The 23,885-nt window shown below is 39.5% G+C and overlaps 1 protein-coding gene and 1 long non-coding RNA gene across 2 annotated transcripts in view; both read right to left on the bottom strand.

Annotated features, from left to right (window-relative positions):
- LOC122646686 (SNF1-related protein kinase regulatory subunit beta-1) overlaps window positions 1-23,885 on the bottom strand; it is a 42,202-nt gene that overhangs the window by 3,673 nt on the left and 14,644 nt on the right. The gene's annotated exons all lie outside the window — the stretch shown is intronic.
- Window positions 1,869-18,496, bottom strand: LOC122646687. Its single transcript, XR_006330671.1, has 3 exons — window positions 18,486-18,496; window positions 9,805-9,810; window positions 1,869-1,998 (listed from the first exon to the last, which is right to left on the bottom strand). It is a non-coding gene; the product is annotated as an uncharacterized LOC122646687 (long non-coding RNA).

The following is a 23,885-nucleotide window of genomic DNA, read 5'->3' as shown; positions in this document are numbered from 1 at the left end:
ACCTTACCAACTTAATGTTTTCTATCCCATGTACTACAGAGCAAGGTGGATTGCCCCTTCCCATTTGGTCTCTCTTGCTTAGCAGATAGTAGCAAAATCATGATTGCCATATTCACTTGTAAAGCTGATACAGATAAAGCAAAACGTCAGCCAAATCTTACATGCACTTTCTAATGGTAGGCTAGTAAATGATTGTTAATTGGTTGAAGGCTTATGAAGAATTAGAATAGTTTGCCCCTGGTTCCAGCCTCACACAGATTAGCATTGTTTCTATATAAAATAGCTCAACTTCTAACCACATTTAGTGTTTGAAATTTTGAATCAAATATGAGTTTATTTGGCGCAACTCTATTAGTCCAAGACTATTAGAGGACTATGATCAATAATAACCATTAAATCTGATTTTATCTATAAACAAGAAACAAATAGTCCAGGCAAAAGAAATTTTCCTCATTATATGTAGGAAAGCAATAAGACATAATTAATCATAGCAAAAATGCCTCCACTATGCAGAATCCGTAGGTCCTCTTGTCACACCTTTTATTCCGGCCAAAGGGACTAATGATTTGGCAATCTGGCCATAGTAATTTAACACAGAAATAATACGTGTACATACATATAAATGGAAAATATGGTCATTTTCATCTAATTTTTCAAATATATGATCAAATATGCATGTTCTAAGAAACTATATTATACACGTATTATTCAAAAGCCGATGGAAACAGGGTATGAAAAATGGTTTGATGAAAGACTTGAGGAAAAATGGGGATAAAAAAAACAAGGGTTTTTTTCACGTACCCCCCCTAAGGTTTGATGTAATTATGAAAAAATCCCTCAGTTTTGAAAAATTCTATGTGCCCCCCCGAGGTTCTTAACAGTTAACAGATACCTCCATTCCGTTAGTCTAGGTCTAACAGTGTTAAAATCAAGGGGTGAACTGACAAAAATGCCCTTACAAGAAAAATAAAAAAAAAACCTGCAACTCATCTTCCCCAAATCGATTTGGGGAAGATGAGTTGTAGGTATCCTTGTAGGGAACACTATTGGGTGATGAAAATTTGATGGACTGGTTGGAGGAGGAAATCATACGAATTTCGCTGCTGTTACTTGTACTGATCCTCAAGCTAAGTCTCCTCGAGTTGCGGAAATCGAGCTTGGGGAGAGAGGACAGAGAAGTAGAGGCATCCGAATAGCTTCCATGGCGATCGGAGAAACCCTAGTGATCTAGGTAGAAAAGGTAGATTTTGAACTTCGTATCTCCTACAGGTTAGATGGATTAAGAATCAACTAATTAATTTGTATCTTATTTGTTTCGGTCCATGGCTAATTCTCTGATTCTCTTTCCGCCTTTTTTCCCTTTTCATTAGAGAGCTTCTAAGGAAGATCATCCTGAGCAAGATAATCAGTTCAGCAAGTCTGCTCTAATCAGGTATAGGTTATTTGCATTTTACTGATTTGAATCTAAATAGAATGAATCAATTTCAATGAGTGAAAAAACCCCTATGTTTAGAAAACCTAATCAAGCTGCTCTGAGCAAGATCAAAAGTATGTTGTTTGCAACAGAGGGCGAGAGTCAATTACTAAGGCAGCAGCTTGATTTCTTTGAGGGGCAGCCTTCATAACTTCGCATTTGCTCTGAGGAAAACTTGAATTGAAAATTGATTCAAAATCTTTAAAATATAACGACAATGGTCTCCCTTCTTTTCTTCTTTTCCAGATTTTCCATCATAATCAAATTCCATTTCAACATCATCTCGTGATAATTTTCAGATTGTGGCAAAGTCCAGCATATTAGAAAACCATCCTTTAAAATCAGTAAGGCCCTGTGATCTGAAATTCCTAGAAGAACTAGCCAGTATATCCATGTTCATCATCTCACCCTGCAAACCCTATCACTGTTTCTCAAAAACCTTAGCATGATTCATTAGAAGTCTTCACTCTCTTTGCAGATGGAGACATGAAAAGCTTTCGGACTGAAACAATGGGATCATCAGCCTACAATGGTGTTCCCTACAAGGATACCTGCAACTCATCTTCCCCAAATCGATTTGGGGAGATGAGTTGCAGGTTTTTTTTTACTTTTCTTGTAAGGGCATTTTTGTCAGTTCACCCCTTGATTTTAACACTGTTAGACCTAGACTAACGGAATGGGGGTATCTGTTAACTGTTAAGAACCTCAAGGGGGCATGCAGAATTTTTCAAAACTGAGGGATTTTTTCATAATTACGTCAAACTTCAGGGGGGTACGTGAAAAAAACCCAAAAAACAATTGCTAGCCTGCAACATGAGTAGATGACAAGATCGAAGCTGCACGTTATCTCTCTCCTCTGGCACCCACTTCTGCAATTGTTCTTTGCATGGGATCTACTATATATGCTTCTTTTGCCTAACTAAAAACTAAGATCTGGATCTCTGTATTCTGCAACAGGTTGGAACTGCCCATTTCCTCCTCAATCTTTCTCTGTTTCTGCAACCTTTGCTCCTCTCTTTAGATCTCTCTTCCCCCACACACACACGTGTGTAAAAAGAGATCAACCTTTCCTTCCTTGCCGAAAGAGACAATAAAGACATGTATATGTCAGTAGTAGCGATTTGTGCAATGTGCCTTGAGCTTTAATCATTGACCAGCCTTTCTTGCTGATGGAGACATGTATTGAAGAGAGAGTTCATCAGAGGAGCGAAAAAGAAAAGATAAAAATTTTGGAGAAATACTATATTCGTAGGTAGTTTTCTTTTTCCTTTCTTTCTTTTTTTTTTCTTTTTTTTTTGAGGGGGGGTTTGGGGGGTTTACTTATTTGAGAGTAACTGGGGGGTTGGTGGGGTTACTTATTTGAGAGTAATTTGGGACTTTGAATTGAGTATATGTAGAAACATAGTTTTATTTGGATATATATATATATATAGCAATGTGATGCAGATTCATCACCAAAATAGGCTTGTTTTATTAGGAATAGGTCTAGGGTTGGGTTATATACATGTTGGGCCTTTGATCCCATGGGTTTTCAATGTAATAGGCCACTTTTACGGGCCTAAACTATGGGTAATAAGGTTACATACGGGACAGTTAGTAGATTTCTTTTTATTTGATTAATGGGCATGTGATCACTTAAGTGATCATGTGACTTGGTTACGTGGTCATGTGACAACTTAAGTGGTCATGTAAGTTAGGCTGGATTAGGACTTTGAGCCTCCCTGCGTGCCCGAGATTCTTTTGCATTCAGGGAAAGCAATTGAGCGGCTGACTAGTTGGCAAATTTGGCTTGCTCAACTAATGGTAATACCTCTTTTCGATCTTTTTCTACCCTTCCCAGAGGGCTCAGTGTTATAGTGAGGGAAGACAAGGCAAGTTTACCTATTTTTCGATTTTAAAGGAGGGTTTGGGATGGTTTTTAGGAGTGTTGCATTGAGTGATTTTTGTAATGGGCTTGGGGTAAGGTGTGCTATGTCCCTCCCTTGTACTTATTTTCTGAGTTATTGGTTTTAATAAAATTCTAGGGGCCAGCCCGGGTCTCAGGTAATATTCGGGTTATAAAAATTTTTAAAAAAACAAAAAGGCTGGATTAGGACTCTATAAGTCCAGACATGTTTTGAGTTTATTTCCTTCAGTATTTTAGTTTCCTAGTCAGTTTAGGTTACCTAAGAGGTTAAGGATTGGATTAGGCCTTTCTTTTTTAGTGTAGGAGTCTATTTCTGAGTTTTTTTATATAAGGTTGTAAGAGAGGCAAGCATTGAACACAAATTTTGATATTAATGAAAAGCTTTTTGCTGCTCTTCTTCTCCATGGAAGATTTTTGTCTTATGTTTGGTGGGATTGGTGTTTGATCCAATCGGCACCTTGCGGTGTGAAGCCCAGGTGGTTCATAAAAGCTCTCTTTGTTCTTTTGAAGCCCTACTTTCAAGTTCAATTCAAGTTTTGATTCTATTCAAGATCTACGATCAAACAAGCTGCTGCCAAGGAAATTCTGCAACAACAGTGAGTTTGAATCAACCCCATCTGCAACAATTCTTCTTCTAATCCTCTCACAGCCCAAACCCTAAATTCCTCCTTTGTGTTTCCAATTTTCCCAAGACCTAAATTCTGCCCAGACCTAACCAGCCAACCAAATCACACCAAACTTTGATCGAATTCTCCTCTCATACTAGGGAAATCTCGATCCAAGTTGCTCCCTCATCTAACCATCATAAACCCAAAAAATCCATCTTTTCCTCGTTTCATAAACCCAAAACCCTAACCCTAATCTTGCTGCCGATCTAAATAAAAGTCCTAGACTTGTTAAAACTTAACAAGACCTTCACTAGAAGACTCCCCTACATCAACTTAACCTAACCCTACCATCAAACCCTAGGTCCCATCAAAACCTAACCCTAATTTCACAATTTTCACCTATTTTGACCTAGCCGATTTACCTAGTCCATAGCAGATCCAGATTATTGGCTTCAAGTTGGTATTCTACCAATCTAGAACTACATTACCATGCTTTGTTTCTGATTTTTTCAAGAGTGAACCGATAATACCCCTAACCATTTCAATTTTTTTCCTTCTCCATTTGTTTGACCAAACTTTAACCTTATTTTTTCAAAACCCAAAACAATAATATTCTGTGTGTCTTGTACCATATTTTCCCATTCCCGAATTAACTATCTATGATCTGATCATTGAAGATATAGAGGATTCCCTAGATAGTCTCCTTGTCGAATTTGGTTGCCTATCTCACCACATGGCCCATCTCCCATGAGGATTCTTCCCTTGGTTTTTCAATGGGAACACGTGTCACAATAGGGTTCAATCAAGTTCCTTGGGGTTTTAGTTTTCTGAGTGTCCTTCATGATTCTTGTTTTAGGGTCTATGTTTGTGGTCTAAAATGTGATTTAAGTTTTCAGGGTTGTACGTTCGAAGCTAAGGTTTACTTTGCAGAATTCAGGTTTCATAGCATTTAAGTTCAAGTTTTATCGGTTTAGGTTGCACAGTTGGTCGTTTCAGAGGATCTAATGGATTTTTACTGGGAAACTATGGTGCTTTTTGGCTGCTAGTCAGGCCAGTATGACAGGAAACATACTTCACACTACACGAGTACAAATGGAGAAGTCTTTGCTCCAACAAGGAATAAAAAAATTGTGTTCAAAGTCATCCCTGCCCAAGTTGAGGGTCAAAAAGACCCCTCGGTGAGATATTTACCTTCTGCTCCAAAAAAGAATGCCCGAGGGAGCACCCCGCCTTAGGTAGCATTGCCCAGCTTATTAATGATGTACAAAAATGAAACTCTTAATCCCAACTTCCTCGAGAAAGTCTCCACTATGCGTGAAACATCTAAATAAATGAATTTCACATCTTTGTCTCAACTTCCTCTGCAGAAACTGCTTTAAGCAGCGACTAGCCAACCCTTATTTCATAGTTGCAAGCAAAAACCAATCTTTACAAGGTGAAATTTCTTTTACAAACATGAGAGAATAGAAGAATTAAACACACCATCTAACTCTTTACAGGCCTAAATAAGAAATTATACACCATTGCATGTAAACAGTGGTTATGGCATAGTTCGAAAACTCGCCGAAATTTCGGAAATCTTGGTAGTTTTGAAGTCACCGAGACGAAATAGCATGCAAAATATAGAACACTCACTGTTTCGACCGAAATTTCGGTACTGTTTGTACTGTCTCGCCGAAACTATAAAAGCCAAGGTGTAAATATACTTCATTTCGCGATTCAAGGTCAAAATTTCAACCAGAACTCACTGGTACCAACTGTTTCGACCTGGAGAGGGGAAAAGTGCTGGAAACACGGATTTTTTGCCACATCATCCCTCCAAACTACTGGAATACACTGTTGGTCAAACTTTGTAGTTTGTAGTTTCTCCTTTAACTATTTCTTAAATAATTAATCAATATTATGTTCCTTCATCCATTCTTGCAAATTTACTTGTTTTACTTGCCAATTATGTCTTATAGTACTAAAACAGTGTAGAATATGTTATACTACATAAGGTATACAAAATGGATTGACATTTACTGCCAACCAAGGGTAGGGTGCAAATCTAAAACACCACTTTGTGTGTGTGTGTGTGTGTGTGTGTGTGTGTTTCACTTTAAAGGTTTACATATATTTATTTAGTAGCGTAAAACAATGTTTCCCTAAAGTTTTGGAGCCTACTATGGCCATTTTCCCACCGAAACAAAATGCAATGTTTCGGCAAGATTTTGCCTGAAATTTCAGTGTTTCGGTGGTTTTGACTTGACCGAAACACCGAAACGAAACAAGATTTTGAACCTTATGTTACGGACATACTACATCTCTTCACAAGCAAAGTTTTGCCCGAAAGTTTGGCATGGATTAATTTAAAATGGTGAACTACCATTGTCGACACATGACAAGGACAGACATACCATTGTCGACAGGCGATGAACACTGGAAGTCAATCACATTAGACACTTCAGAATTTTCTTGTTTCTGCCTGTTACATTCCTTATAATGCAATTTAGTGCCTCAAATGGACATATTATACGTTGTGTATCAAAAGCAACAACCATTCATCCCCCCGTTAACGGTATATGGCACAATCACTGTAATCCTTTGTACAGTAACAAACTTAAAATTGAAGCTAATTCATACAGCGTATTGTTCCACGTGTGTCTAACAACAACCAACCCTGCATTTGGATGTCAGGTTGTGGCATTTGTTTCCTTATAAAGCATCACAGAGCATAAAAGAATACAACATACATGCCCTTGTTAATGATGTGAAGAATAAAATCATTATAATCCATGCTATTATAGAAAAATTGTGAGCATAATTATTATTATCCTTGTGGGAAAATGTATAATTCCTGCATCCTGATTTTTGGCTTCATCAAATCTGGCACCAATGAAATATATGCATGTACCATCATTGAGAAACAAAGGATTGTGAAATCCAGAATATTAACTGTTAGAATACCAAGACCTTGTAACCAGATTAGAGAGAGAGAGAGAAAGAAAAAAAGAAAAGAGGAAGAAGAAACACAAGCTTCACAAGAGGAGGGGACAGCCTGCGGCTAGAACAGAATAGCTAGCTGCAGGAACTCTCCCTTATATTTATAATATTGCACCATAAAACAAAATAAGTACAAAGGACAACTTTATCCCTGTACTCACCGACTCTATAGTAACCTAGGAAGTAGAGCCACACATAACAAAAAGATGAAAATACCCTTAAAACTTAACACTATCCCTCAAGCTGGAGCATATATATCATCCATGCTCAGCTTGTTACAACAAGAACGAAAACTAGGAGCAAACAAGGACTTAGTGAATACATCAGCAAGCTAATCTAACGAAGGAACAAAGGGAGTCTCAATCAGTTTCTTCAAGACTGTACCCCGAAAAAAGTGACAATTCACTTCAATATGTTTGGTCCTCTCGTGAAAGCCAGGATTACTAGCAATGTAGACGGCTGCTTGGTTGTCACAATACATCTTTATAGGTGTTGGCACAGGAAAACCCATCTCAAGAAGTAAAGACTGAATCCACATCAACTCAGTAGTAGTATGAGTCATGGATCTGAACTCGGCCTCAATACTGGACCTGACAATGGTGGTCTGTTTCTTGCTACACCACGTAACCAGGTTACCTCCAACAAATGTACAATACCTCGTAGTAGAACGATGATCACTAACCGATCCTGCCCAATCTACATCAAAGTATGCCACCAACTCCATATGCCTATTGGGACGATAAACAAGTCCTTTACTAGGAGCACCCTTCAAGTACTGAAGACTCTGAATAGCAACATCCCAATGAGCTTTACAAGGAGACTGCATGAATTGACTAAGAATGCCAACAGCAAAAGATATGTCCGGTCTTATGACCGTCAAATATATCAACTTCCCCTTCTATAAGAATGCACATCTTTGAGAAGTTCACCATCATTAACTCCAAACTTTTGATGAGGGTCCATAGGGACATCCACTGCCTTTTTTGCAAGCATACCAATGTCAAACAAAAGATCTAAAATGTATTCCCTTTGAGATAGGTTGATTCCCTTTTTACTTCTGATAATTTCAATCTCAAGAAAATAATGGACTCAACCTAAATCTTTGGTCTCAAAATGTTGTTGTAAATACTCCTTCACCTCATCTATACCATCTTTCATCATTACCAAAGACAATAATATCATCTACATAAACAACCAAGACAACTAACCTCCCTCCTCTGAGATGAACAAACATTGAATGATCTGAAAATTATTGAGAGAAGCCACATTTGTTCATAGTTGCACTAAACTTCTCGAACCAAGCCCAAGGAGGCTGTTTCAGTCCATAAATTGCCGTACGCAACCTACATACACGTCCACCATTCTCCTCCTGAGCAACATACCCTGGAGGTTGCTCCATATACACCTCTTCGAGTAAGTTACCATAGAGGAAGGCATTCTTAATGTCCAACTGAAACAACAACAAATTAAAATTAACAGCCAAGGATATAAGAAGACGCATAGAATTCAATCGGGCAACCAAGGAAAAAGTCTCAAAGTAATCAATTTCATAAGTCTGGGTTGATCCTTTGGCAACCAAACGGGCTTTCAGCCGCTCAACAGAACCATCAGAGTGATACTTAACACCGCGTTTGGTTGCCTAATTCTTTGGGATGTAGTTTTCTAAATACATGAATCTGATTTTAAAAAACCGTTTCGTTGAAAAAGTGATTTACGTTCCAAAGATTTACAAAATCTAAAGATCCATCATTTTAGCGTAAAAAATGAAATCTTGAGATTTCACCTCATGAGGTGAAAACTATATTGAAACAAAAATTTTGAGATGGGGTATAAAAGGGCATGAATCTTGAGAATAAAAAAAAATCGAGGAAAATCTGAAACCTAGAAGAGCTGCCATTCGAAGAGACATGGAAGAGCTCCGTCGAAGAGACCTGGAATAGCTCCGTTCGAAGATCGTTTGCAGGTATTTCCTTCCTCTTTCTCGCTCTCAATTTGTCTATCTTTCTATGACCATCTCTCTCTGCTCTCTCTGTCAGTCTCTCTCTCTCTCTACTCTCTTATGCTATTTAGTTTTTCAAATATGTTCATTTTGCAGGATCTTCTTCCTGCAAGTAGCGTTTCCTCCCCAAGAAGAGAAGCAAGGCTCCAATCTCCATCATCTTCTACCGCCTGCTACCTTTGTTAACGAAGGGAAAAGTGATCTGCATCTCCATCGTCTTCCAAGCCTAACGTTACAATCTGCTAGGCATCTGCGCCTCCTTCAACTCATCTTCGACATTTGAGGTCTGCATCTCCTTCATCTCTTTCTTATTATTCTGAAATAATGCATTCATACACCCTTAGTGACCTAGAGTTTAAAACCCCCTCTCTGATTCTTGCTTCTCTGTATCCCTTCCTTTCTTCTTCTTTTTAGTATTATTATTCTGAAATAAGGCATTCTTACGTTTAGTGACCTAGGGTTTAAAACCCCCCTGTCAAGCAAATTATATCTTTTTTGCTTTTTCTTTCTTCTCGTTCTTGTTTGTTTCTCTTACAACTTGGCATTCCTTGCGTGTTGTGAAGCTTTCAGCATTCACTCCATGTAAATTTCTTCTCTTGGTGAGTCTGCTCTAACATGGGAATGCAGATTGTTCTTCAACCTTTCCAATCTATTTATATTTGTACTGCTGTCTACTAAATTAAATTACAAATAATATGGACAAGTAAGAAAGTCTGTCATTAATTTCATGGTGTTGAAGGAACAGATGGTGTGCACAAAATAACTTTACCCATTAGTTCATCTCTACTTGCTTTCCTTAAGAGAATGTGATCAAAGTAGCGAGAGCATGTCCTACATCAAACTTCATGCACGTTATCTCCATGTCTATATGCATAATCTCCTGCAATGGAGTAATAAGCCATGTTCTTCACCCCAATCCAGCTGCATTACTGGTTCTTTCTTCGATCTCTTGTCCTGCAATCATTTCTTTTTCGTCTTAAGGAGAAAAAAAAAACTGGGCAAAATTGGGAAAGAAACAGAAAAAAACAGGGGTTTTAGTTTGATAACAAGTTGAACGGTGTTTGATAAACTATCTTCAGGCACTACCTCATTCTTTTGAAAAGATGAAATAGTTAGCTGTGAAGAGTAAATAATAGCAAGATTAAACCTTGTACCAACTAAATGGGATTTGCTATATATGGATTCCCATTTTGCTATTCAATTCTATTTCAAGTCATATTTACTGCCAACCATATCTGAAAAGGGTCCATCAGCTCCTGTTCTTCTCAATTTGAGCCCAACATCTCACATGTTCATGTTGGAGAGTACAAACACCATTATCATCCTGTATTCATGATGCTGATCATAAGGTCTGGTCTACTGCTTCATTAATCTTAAAACAACCAAATTTAATGACCCAAAATATTTCTCTTTTTAACCTTTATTTTTTTTTCCCTTCTAAGAATTTCTCGGGGGAAAAAAAAGAAAAAAACTGGGTTTTCCAACTCTGGTTGGGCATGTATTGATACATAGGTTAGTGGTAACCGAAAGGAAATGAATTATCATGACTTAACGATTAAGGTTGGAGAATATTTTCTTGCGGGCATGGTAATGTAGTCCTAAATAGGTAGGAGACCTACTAGGAGCCAGACAACAGGATCAATAGCAAATGGGGTTGCTGGTTCGAATGGACAGCTCTAGGTTTTACGCTAATTCTAGGGTTTAAGATGGGAATTTGGGAATGGGTCTTATATGACTTTAATATGCAGGTCTAAGGGGTTATTATGGGATAAAAATAATTGGATTTGGGAAGGTTTTAAAATTCTGCAATTCTGGACAGAATTGAGTTGCAGGTTTTAGGTTTAATGGAGTGGAGGAATGGAGGGGTTGTAGAGGAGACTAAGGGCTAGATTTAAGGTCGAGTGTAGAGAGAGGTGTGGGGGTTGTGTGCTGGAAGTGTGGTTCGAAATTGATGGTCAGATCTATAGTTAAAAGGGAATCCTAGTGAAGGTAGGAGTTGCAGGTTTAATGGAGATTAGGGTTTGATGGATGGAGGGGGGTGTGGATTAGGTTAGAGGATTGAAGAGGGGAAGAATATATGCAGGAAATTAAAATTACTTACTAGTTTGATCTCCTTCAAAGGCAGTAGCAACTTGAAGAAGCTCGATTGAATAAGAAGAAGGACCACCCGATCTACAAGATGCAAGGAGTCTATCGGAATCCACCAATCCCTTCACCTTGATATTACCCATAAGGTAGCCTTGATATTACTCACAAGGTTCACTCAACAGAGCAGAGCAGCAGCTATGGCAGCAAACAAAAGCTTTTTCATTAATTAAATTCGTCTTCAATGCTGGCCTCCCTTACAAACTTATATAGAAGACTCAAAAATAGACTTAGATACTAAAAAGGAATGGCCTAACCCAATCCTTAATCTATTAACTAACTTAAACTGACTAGGAAACTGAAATAGCCTCAAAATAGAGTCCTAATCCAGCCCAACTAAACAACTAAAAGAAAAACTAATAAAATCACTTAAATTGAACCATTGGTTGAACCGGTTCAATTTAAAACACCAAATAAAAAGCTAAGTATGGAAATAAAACTAAGTATGGGAGCTAATCCCGTATGCAACCTATTTACCCATATTTTAGGCCCATAAAAGTGGATTATTACATTAGAAACCCATGGGATCAAAGGCCCAACATGTATGTAACCCAACCCTCGACTTATTCCTAATAAAAGAAGCCCAGTTTGGTGATAAATCTGCATCAACTCTCCCCAGCTTGAAAAAATTCGTCCTCGAATTTTGTAGTGATGAGGGGGAATCAACATGTGATCAGCAGCTTTGACCATCCCCAAACAGAATTCTGGTGAAGCAGGAACATTAGGAATATAGTCTTCAAGGCGTGGAGCTTTCTCTTCGAAGAACCATGGTGGCATAACAAAATCTATGTGCTCCTTTTCTGAATCAACAGCAACTGTGAATGTTCTGTCTATAGAGTCTTCAGTGTTAGTAACCTTCTCATCTAATGCTTGAGACACAAGCTCCACCTCTTCAAGAACAACATCTTGAAGGTCATTGTTCTCCTGTGGAATAACCTCTTCATTTCCCGTTGTATCAGCACAAGGACTTAGGCTCTCTTGAATGAAACCCTTTTGGAGCAACTCTCCGACATGCTTCTTGAGTTCATCATGCTCTGTAGGATTCATTCTGTAGGCTGGCAGATTTGGTAAAGTAGAACCAAGCACCAAATCAATTACATGCTGAATATTTTTCAGTGGGGGTAACTCGTTTGGCAGCTCCTTTGACACTACATCAGAAAAATCATGCAATAACTCCTTGATGGGCTATGCTAACTTGACCTCAGGCTGGGCAGCAACTTGTTGTGTAACCACGTCTAGGATCAGACCTGAATCATGGTTGGTCTGCTCAAATTCCTTCTGTGGTACAGCTAAGACTTTACTCTCACAATCTGTCCCCTTCTGTAGGCTGGCAGATTTGGTAAAGTAGAACCAAGCACCAAATCAATTACATGCTGAATATTTTTCAGTGGGGGTAACTCGTTTGGCAGCTCCTTTGACACTACATCAGAAAAATCATGCAATAACTCCTTGATGGGCTATGCTAACTTGACCTCAGGCTGGGCAGCAACTTGTTGTGTAACCATGTCTAGGATCAGACCTGAATCATGGTTGGTCTGCTCAAATTCCTTCTGTGGTACAGCTAAGACTTTACTCTCACAATCTGTCCCCTTCTGGTTGGTGCGCATAAGTTGTCGTTTGTGCATCTCAGAGGGTAAATTAAGAGCATTTAGAATGATCTGTTGTCCCTTGTGTTGAAACACACACTGATTTTATCTTCCATAAATAGCAACTTCGTTGTTATATAACCAGGGTCTTCCCAATAACACATCAGTCATTTGCATTGGGATGATGTCGCACCAAACCTCTTCAGCATAGTGTTGGAGTTGTAAAGGGACATAACACCTTTCATTTACCTCTAATTTGTTGCCATTCAGTAGAGCAACCTTGTAAGGTAGAGGATGCTTTTCACGCTTCAGATTGGCCTTCTGCACATATCTTTTATAAACCACATTAATACAACTGCCACTATCAACAATAATCTGAGCAGTGCGTTCTCCAGCCTTCATACGAGTATAGAATATGCAGCTACGTCGCCAATCTTCACCTTCAGTTTCAACCATCAATATACGTGCTACAACATGTACTCCTCAGGTATCTTCATAATCTTCACCCAAGTCTTCATGGTAATCAGCCCCATCATCACTATCATATGAGGGTAGGGCAAATAAACCTTGTTCATCTGGTGGAGGTGGCAAAACTGGAATGCCATATACATCCATGGCTCTGATACCAAATAATGTAGTCCTAAATAGGTAGGAGACCTACTAGGAGCCAGACAACAAGATCAATAGCAAAAGGGGTTGCTGGTTCAAATATCTAGGTTTTAGGCTAATTCTAGGGTTTAGGATGGGAATTTGGGAATGGATCTTATATGACTTTAATATGCAGGTCTAGGGGTTATTATGGGATATAAATAATTGGATTTGGGAAGGTTTTAAAATTCTGCAATTCTGGACAGAATTGAGTTGCAGGTTTTAGGTTTAATGGAGTGGAGGAATGGAGAGGTTGTAGAGGAGACTAAGGGCTAGGTTTAAGGCCGACTGTAGAGAGAGGTGTGGGGGTTGTGTGCTGGAAGTGTGGTTCGAAATTGATGGTTAGATCTGTAGTTAAAAGGGAATCCTAGTGAAGGTAGGAGTTGCAGGTTTAATGGAGATTAGGGTTTGATGGATGGAGGGGGGGTGTGGATTAGGTTAGAGGATGAAGAGGGGAAGGATATATGCAGGAAATTAAAATTACTTACTGGTTTGATCTCCTTCAAAGGCAGCAGCAGCTTGAAGAAGCTCGATTGAATAAGAAGAAGGATCTCCCAATCTACAAGATGCAAGGAGTCAATCGGAGTCCACCAATCCCTTTACCTTGATATTACCCGCAAGGTAGCCTTGATATTACTCACAAGGTTCACTCAACAGAGCAGAGCAGCAACTATGGCAGCAAACAAAAGCTTTTTCATTAATTAAATTCGCCTTCAATGCTGGCCTCCCTTACAAACTTATATAGAAGACTCAAAAATAGACTTAGACACTAAAAAGGAATGGCCTAACCCAATCCTTAACCTATTAGCTAACTTAAACTGACTAGGAAACTGAAATAGTCTCAAAATAGAGTCCTAATCCAGCCCAACTAAACAACTAAAAGAAAAACTAATAAAATCACTTAAATTGAACCATTGGTTGAACTGGTTCAATTTAAAACACCAAATAAAAAGCTAAGTATAGAAATAAAACTAAGTATGGGAGCTAATCCCGTATGCAACCTATTTACCCATATTTTAGGCCCATAAAAGTGGCCTATTACATTAGAAACCCATGGGATCAAAGGCCCGACATGTATGTAACCCAACCCTAGACTTATTCGTAATAAAAGAAGTCCAATTTGATGATAAATCTGCATCACATGGAGAGTGGAAATGAAGTTTTTATGGGAAGATAAGATTTGACTTAAGAAAGGCAAAGGCAAAGGCAAAGGCAAAATTATTTGATTCCCACTTCCTTTAGTTTGGTGTTTTCTTGTTTCCTCTTTTTCTTATGGATCTTCTATCTGAAAATCTTAATTTTCTTGGCAATAGCTAACACAATCAATGAAATGGTTAAGCAAGATACCAATGATGATATTGGCAAACGAGTAGTTGCTTGCATTGATGCAATTCCAGGTATAAAGAACTCTAACAGAAATCTCTAATAAATATTAGTCTTGTATGATTGTCCCACTACATCTATAAGTATTAATTATGTATTGTGCAATTCCAGGTATAGATTTCATCAAGAGATGCCTTGCGAAAAAATATTTTTTGGAAAAGAGGTCCTTAGCCCCAATGTTATTGGAAGCAAAGGAGGAAGACAGGGCAAATCTGATGGAATGTTATATGGCAGAGTACGAAGAAGCAGCTGGTCATTTTATTTCTATAACCTTGAGATCTGAACATGTGTTTAAGTATTTAGGATGGTTTTATGGTAATTTGGATGTTAGATATCTGAACTATAGGTTTCTTGTAGGTTGAACTTTGGATTGTGTTTTGATGAAAAGTGGTTGTTGTTTTGTTAAACTCTTTGTCTCCTTTGCTTAGTATGGGGAAGGAGAAAACAAAATGGATTGATGAATGAACTAGCTTATAGATTTATTTATATGATATGAAGACTAGATCCAAAAGACTTCTTGGATTGGCTTGAAGACATGGGCCACTTTTTTGAGTGGTATAAAATATGTCTGAACCGGCTGCGCAAGATTCACCAAAATGAAACTTATTGCAAGCCAAGCTGTATTGGATGAGTGTGGAGCGTTACATTCAATGATTGGGACATGAATCTATAGAATATTGGAGAGAAATGAAAGCGAAGTTAAAAGAAATATACCATATTGAAGTATGGAGGTTGATAAGGGTTGTTTACAGATATACCTTCTCATTGAACCAAGAAATACTGCATGAGGATGACTACTTACTTATAAATGAAAACCATAATTAGGAGGTTGATAAGGGTTGTTTACAAATATATATGATAGGAAGATCATATCCCCTTCACAGAGATGGTAACGACCAGACCCAAATTTAAATTATGGGAACCGTATATAAAAGGATTTGCTTGAATGCTAGGTCATTATGTTCAGAAGGTCCCTAGCCGACCACACTCTTTTCTGCATTTCTCCTCTCCATAGGAATAGTGGGGAATTCTATTGTCAACCAGTGATGTTGCTTTTTTAGCGGTGAAGGGCCGGATCACAAAAGCAAGAGAGGTCTACAAAGTTCTAAGCCATTACAGATGGCTAGAGCTATTCCCGCTTTTCAAAACAGTGCATGAGATCTGTACAGACCATGTTCCTTCATCAACCATACTTCAATATGGTGAAAATACAACCAAGCTCTAGCTGGTGGAAAGCTCCTCCTAATGTTAATTATTTCTTTGTAAATTATTCATTGTGATTGTCACTATTGATTCCAGGACCCCTTCCCTTCTTTTTTCCTCTACTTTGCAATATATATATATACATACATGGAAAAAGATCCCTGTTTGGTGGCACCCTCTACGCCCTCTCATAGGGCACCATAAAATGACACGCTTACCCCCTAGGTAGATACCTAGACGTGCTCTCTCAATGGCCCTGACGCTGATGTAGAGACCATGACCCTTCTCTCCATTCTTATTAAATCTCATTTCTCTTTCGCTTTTTATTTTTTTTTTATTGTTTCAATTGTTTATTTATTTTAATGTTTTATTTAATCTCAGATGGATATTGTGGCTACATGTGAGAGTTTTGGTGAGCCATGTAATGTATTAAAATCAAATACCAAGTCTAATCCGGGAAGACATTTCTACAAATGCCCTAGACACAATTCCTTTTTTATGTGGGTTGACCATTTAAGGATGTGTGAGTGCAGCAAAGCGCAATGCAAGGTTCGAAGGTGCACTAAAGGACCTTCTATCAGACAAGATTTTTGGTCTTGCCCATGTTCCACCCTATTATGGCAGACAAGATTTTTGGTCTTGCCCATGTTCCACCCTATTATGGCAACACATATTTTTCTTTCCTTCAATAATTCATTTATATAGACTATTTTACGAATTTATTTCACCAATTGTTTTTAACTTGTTTACAGGGAAAAAATGATGGTTGTGGATTCTTCAAATTTATAGATGAGGGTGAATCTTCCTCTCCAAACCAGCAACAAGGGAATAATGTTGAAGATCTACCAACCATCATACCAACACCATGTCCATCCACAGGCTATTTGGAGGGATACCTCACAGCAAAAATTAGAGATTCTGAACATCAAACAAGGTTATGTGAGCAGCATACAAAGACGTTGGAGGAGGTTCTTGCTGCTGTAAAAACACTTAATCTTAACAAGTGAATATTAGCGTGGGAGGAGGGAAAGAGATGGTGTAGGACAAAAATTTGTGGCTGCTTAACTTATATTGTATTCTGCACACAGAAACAATTACTATGGATTTTTGACCATGTATATCATTTTTTTATTATTATATGTATTTTAATTATGTCGATGTGTCTAATATCATGCTCCATTCAACTTATTTTTAACATCAACCACTGTATGAATTGACTTGTTTGTAAATTAAATTTCTAACAAATTGTGTCAAATTAATATTTTTGGTTAACAATGGCATATTCGTAAATTTATGTTATATTAGATTGAGTAGTAATTGAATATGATTAATTATTCAAGGGTACATTAATTGAGTAATGACATTATTTTCAATTATTATTTAAAATGCCTCGTACTTTTAAATTTAAGATTTAGCAACTGATAAAATCAGGGTAACCAAACAGTTTTTCAGATAGATTCAGGATGAATCTACCTGACAGACTCGGGGTAACCAAACAGTTTTTCAGGAAGAATCACGTCACAGAATCATGGTAACCAAACAGTTTTTCAGCAAGATTCACGTCACAAAATCAGGGTAACCAAACAGTTTATTTTTTGGAAATACGAATCTACAGAATGTCTATTTAGCAATTCCAATTCAAAATCAATACATACTCCCACAAATTTACGCAACCAAACGCGGTGTAATAGTATAAACTCACCTACACTTCACCAGGTCCTTACCAGGAGGTAAATCCACCAAACTCCAAGTATTACGAGTCAAGAGAGCATCCATTTCCACATCCATGGCATTTTTCCACTCAAGGATAGTAAGAGCTTTAGTATGATTCCTGGAAATGGTATAAGTGGACAAGGATAGAGCAAAATGATGATACGAAGATGGACGATGGGAAAAAGAGACAAACTTGTCAATAGGGTACACAACCAACGATTTTTTATTGCACAAGTATGTACCTATACAATGTGCAATAGGTAAGACATCAGGAACTACTGGTAAGTCAGCAAGCACAAGAGGACTAGGATCTGCACCAGAGGTTGAAGATGGGACAAGTAATGATAGAGATGGAGCAATCACATCTATACTAGGCTGCCCAATGTCTTCTTGTGCTGATAAACCTGCAATGGTGGTGTGGGGATAGGGACAATGGACGGAATGGCTGGTGGTTCAGATTCTGTCAACTTATCCCCAGACAAGGTGGACATAGTAGAGAAATAGGAAGTGGCCTCAAAGAAGGTCACATCAGCACTAATAAATTGTTTTTGGGTAACCGGATCATAACACCGGTACCCTTTCTGAGTACGAGAGTATCCTAGAAAAACACACATAGTAGGCTGAGGAGCCAACTTATCACCCGGGGAATGTAAATTGTGGACAAAACACACACAACCAAAAACCCGATGAGGTAAGTAAAAAAAGGCGGTAAACCAGGAAACAACATAGAAAAAGAGGACTTATTGGCAAGCATAGAAGATGGCATGCGATTAATCAAGAAACATTCAGTAAGGATCGCATCACACCAAAAGTGCTTAGGAACTTGCATATGGAACACAATGGAACGAGTTACCTCAAGTAAATGTCTATTTTTCAGTTCTGCTACTCCATTTTGTTGTGGAGTATAGGAACAGCTAGTTTGACGAATAAGCTTGAGAACCACAAAAAAAAGGAATTTCATTTTGAACAAATTCCAAAGCATTATCAGAACAAAAATTTTAATAGGGGCACCAAATTGAGTCTTTATTTCATTGTAAAAATTGCGAAATATAGATAAAAACTCTGAACGATCCTTCAAGAGGTACAACCAAGTAAGACGAGAGTGATCGTCCACAAACGTGACAAAATACCGAAAACCATGCCTCTTACTTGCACGACAAGGACCCGAAATATCTGAATGAACTAACGAAAATAAAGATGGACTAGGGGCCACGGGTCGAGAGGGAAAAGAAGCACGGTGATGCAAACCCAAGCAGGTAAGCAAGCCAAGATTGAATCTGGAAGAGGGTTCTGATATGAATCTGGTTTGAGTGGATTATGGGAATGTATGATGGAGGTTGATGGAGTGTGGCTGCAGGGAATGGATGATGGAAATGATGAGGATGATGATAGTTGAAGATAAAGATATATAGGTGGCAGCCTAAAGTCTCACTAGTTGCCTAATGGTCGGAGTCCCACCGAGGTCACAATTAAAGGAGTCCCACCTTGATCCCACTTGAGTCTCACAAGCAAAAGTTCTCAAAGAGAGCAATTTGTTCCCAATTCATGGTTGCCTTTGAGAGCAGCCAGGACTTGCATTATATAGAGATGAAAATCTTGAGTACAACACAATAACATTAAGAGGCTCTTAGAATTCTAAAACCCCTTTGGAAGTCCCCATACATAGCTAACAATTCCTAGACATGGAAAACTATCCCCAAGACAATGAAACTACAATCAATATATAATAACTACTAAGCTAGGGAAACTAAAGACTAATTAATACTACCTACCTAGGAAAGTAAAACTCACTACATTAATAAACTTAGGAATGAATATAAACTACTACTACGCCTAATCCTGTATGCCTTCCTTGTACCCACATTTTAGGCCCATTAAAGTGGCTTATTACACAAAAAAAAAAAAAAAAAAAAACACATGGAATCAAAGGCCCAATGTATACATAACCCCACCCAAGGCTTATTTCCAATAAAATAAGCTCATTATGTGACTTATCTACATCACACAGTGATGCTTTCCCAACTCGCAGCCCTCGCACTCTAACCTATCTAGAAACTTAAACTGGGGAAACACAATTTTTAACCTAGACAAGGACAAATGTCCTAACTGACAATACCATAGGAAAGGAGATACACCACCAACTATGGTAATAGCAGCGGAAGCAGAAGGGGCAATTCAATAGAGGTAGTACAATCTATCTTTTTAACATCCTTCACCAATCGTCTTCCTCGTGTGAAGATCCTGAAAAATACAGTGAGAAGGAAAATGTTACTGAACAATTGAGAGCTTTAGTTAACTGGCTAATAGGGGCTAATAGAAAGAAGCCTTAATGGAAATTTAGGAACATACAACACGGAGGAAAGAATGAGGTCTGGATTAAAAGAAACTGTACCATGACCAATAACTCAATAAGTGGTGTAAAGGTGTCATTTGCAAGAATGAAAGTTGGAGAATGTGAATTAGAAGAAAATAAATTAAATAATGATGACTTACCAGTCATATGGGCGGAGGCCCTAAATCAATAATAGGGTGTAGAAGTGGTAGAAGGAAAGTAGGTGTACCTACATGGGCTAAAGTAGCCGCGAAAGTGGAAGCCCCAATAGATGTAGAAGTAGATGTCCCAAGACTCTGAGCCTGGACAAGGCCGGGCCTAGGTTTAACACAGGGTCGGGCTGGGTATACTGCTTTCATGGCCTTGGCAGGGCCGGGCAGGGACTACGTTGAGGCCTCAGGCTGAGCCCGGCCCTGCCCAGCCCGACCCTATACTAATAATATATACATGTTGGGCCTGCACAACTGCCGAGTGTCGACTGGTATGATCTGTATCACTCCATTCTCTCTCTCTCTCTACAACTTAAGGAGAATCATCCTTACTCTAGAGTGATTTAAACCCTAAAAGCCCAGACCTGAAAGCAATCTCTGCTATGAATTATAAATAGAACTCAGATCTGGTTGTTGTTCTTCCGCTAGACCCAATTTGCATTAATTTTATTTCATCGTTTGATTTTTGTTTTGAAGAAGGCCTATCGGTTGGAAAAATGGGCTAGGACATTAGCTACCTTCCCTTATTAGAGTTACAGCCCGATTGGAGCCTCCATTGAGGAGTTTTCCCACCTGAATCGGACTCCTCTACCGCTGGATTTCTGATTTTGTCAAAGGAGGGAGATGACTTGGTGACACTGTTTTAAATGTCACCATAATCCTTCTCTTTCCCAGAATATCCTCTTCATCTTAAATTTTGTTCTATTTTATTTTTTTTTTGTTAATGACTAGTTTACTGCTATTCTTTAATTACTAATTCCTATAATATTCAGGGTCAATCCGGGCCGGGCTGAGCTCTAACCCTGCCAAGGCCAGGTCGGGTCACGGGTTTGTTAGGCCCTGGCAGGGTCTGGCTGGGCTAGGATTTAGCTTAAGACCCCTAGGGTTGGGCTAGGGTTAAGGGCAAGCCCAGACCAGCCCGGCCCGTTGACACCCCTACTATTTGGCGCATCAATTGATGAACCTCATCACGAAGGTTGGAAGAAGAATCTTCTGAAGATGGACCAGATTTAGTGTCACTAGAGGTTACCATATCAGAACCATCATCAGAAGTTGCATGATTGGCCAAATGTCGAGCCCATTTTGGTTTTCCATGCTTGGCCCAGTAAGTCTCAACTGTATGATTGGATTTTCCACAATAAGAGAAGTCTATTAGCACGATCAGTATGCTGCCTACTAGAACTACGGCCACCAGAACCAAGGCCTCCCCCTGAACTATGGCCTCTACCACGGCCTCGACCAGCAGCGAATGTAGAGTTTCCTTTAGTGTTAGATCAGACTTGGAAGGGGATGCAATACGCTGAAATCTGGAGGTGTCACTTAGAGTAGGAACTAACTCACCAGCAAGCAAATGACCCTTCACAACCTTCAAATTAGGATTCAGACAAGCAAGAAATTTGGGGACAAAAAACTCATTCTGTTGGGCTTCATGCTTCTCAATGTCTGTAGTAAGTGGCTGAAACACATTCTGCTCTTCAACCATACCTTTGAAAGTACTGTAGTATTCTTGTAGAGACTTGTCAGATTGTTGAAATTGGAACATGTTCTCATACAGGTCATAGATCCGAGTCATACTCTTCTCCTAAGAATGTCTCCTTCAAATCATCCCATACTCCCTTTGCAGTACTGTGAAAATGACATTGGCAGCAATATCAGGCTCCATACTATTCCATAACCAGATGAGAATAATTGCATTTCCCTTGACCCATTCGTTATACTCTTTAGAATCAGATGCAGGAGGACTAGAAGTAATATAACGGAGCTTATCCTTATTCCTTAGCCATGATGTAAACACAAACAGCCTGACCCTAGAGCAGCTAATTGGAGCTCCCTTTGAGCTTGATAGATGTAATCTGGACATTAACATTGTCTGTAGTATTCTTGGTCTCAGCCATGACACAAAAAAAATAAGTAAATCCAAAAAATCGATAGCAATCAGGTTTTTGAAAAACCCAAAAATCGATTTGGATAGAAAGGATAACAGGAGCAATCCAAGAGCACCAAGAGGAGCTGGAATACACAACCAGCAACCAGGAAGAGATCAATTTGTCAAGGTTTTGGTGAAGTAGCCAAAATCGATTTCAGAAGTTGTGCAGAACCGTGAAGACTGAAATAGAGTCAGCAACCAGGAGCCAAGAACTCATAAGCTTCATAGAAAAATCACCAAAAAAACAGCAGCACATGAGAGATCGATTTTATCAGGGTTTGGGGGATTGTTTTCAAAACTCAGTGGCGCACGATTAATTTTCTCTTCACGTGGGGATTAGGTCATGGTGGTTCCTCCTCCTCGGGAGGAGCGCCCCCCTGATCCTTGTCTAGGGGATGTCGCTGGTGGGGTCTCATCTGTTTCCTATGCTGCCGTGGTGTCTAGATCACTGGCCACTCCACCTGTTGTGGTAGAGGTGAAGAAACCTTCGTCTTTTTTTGGGGAGCCTGCGGTTTTTTTCACCAAGGAGGAGGTGAAGTTGTCTAAGAAAGCTTTCTCATCTGCGTTGATCGCCATGTGCAGTTACGGTAAGCCTTCTCTGTTCTTGATTAAGGAATACCTTCAGAAGTCCTTGTTCCTGCAAGGGGATGTTGTCGTTTCGACGTTGGACCTGAGGCATGTGCTCCTTCGTTTCTCTGTTCAAGCAGATTATGTGAAGGTTTGGTTGAAAGAACAGATTCATGTCCAGGGTTTCCTTCTGCAATTTATGAAATGGACTTCAGAGTTTGTCTCAGGGTGGGAATCCCCTTTTGCGCCAGTTTGGGTTTCCTTGCTAGGGCTGCCTATTAATTTCTATCAAGAGAATTTCTTGGAGTCTATTGCTGGTACTATTGGAAGATTTTTTAAGGTGGATGGTGCAACGGCCAGTTGCACTCGCAATGTGGAGGCCAGGTTTTGCGTTGAGGTGGATCTAAGGGCCTCGCTTCCGATGAAGGTGTGGATTGGTTGCGGCGTTGAAGGTTTTCATCAGAAGGTTGTCTATGAGAGACTTCCCTCTTATTGTGAGTCCTGCTCGAAGATTGGTCACTCAAAGGAGGTCTGTTGAAAATCTCTAAAAAGGAAAGGTGCTGTTGAGCTCCCAGATTCTGCCGGAGGGCATGGTGCTCAAGGAAAAGATCGTTCAGATGTTGTGGATGAGGCTGGGGAAAGGAACAGAGACGGAGTTTTTATTCCAAGGGGAGAGGGATCCTCGCGTGGTGGTGCTGGGGGGCGTGGTGGTGCGCCTAGGCAGGGTCAACCTGCGGCTGGTCGATTTTTGGCTAGAAGGGGTGATCACTGGAAACCTGTTGCGCAGCTGGCTGCTGAGCCTCGCAATGTGCTGGTCGCTGGGGAGGCCCCAAGCGATGTTTTTTCCGTTGAGGCCTTGGCTACTGGAGGCCAGACTGAGGAGGGGGTTTGCGCAGCGCTGGAGATGTCAGGTTGAGAGGTTGCTCCTTAGCCCTTAGAAGAGGGAGAAATACCATGCATGGTGATCGAGGGCCTAGAAGCCGAGAAGGAAGGAGCCATTGAGTACAGGGATCTTGCGCTGGACGCGCCTGGTGGGTTGGAGTCGATTGCGGAAGAGGACGGTGGAGTTGCTACTGGCTACGTCTTGGAGGTAGACTGTTTGCAGTCGGTGGGTGAGCTCTCGTTGCCATATTTTGAAGGCAGGGTTGGGCCCATGGGGACCAAAGATGAATTCCATGTGTCAAGTACGGCTGCTGCGTCAGC

The sequence above is a fragment of the Telopea speciosissima genome, chromosome 11 (assembly GCF_018873765.1).
Source record: "Telopea speciosissima isolate NSW1024214 ecotype Mountain lineage chromosome 11, Tspe_v1, whole genome shotgun sequence".
NCBI lineage: Eukaryota > Viridiplantae > Streptophyta > Magnoliopsida > Proteales > Proteaceae > Telopea > Telopea speciosissima.
This window is presented reverse-complemented; position numbering and strand designations above follow the sequence as displayed.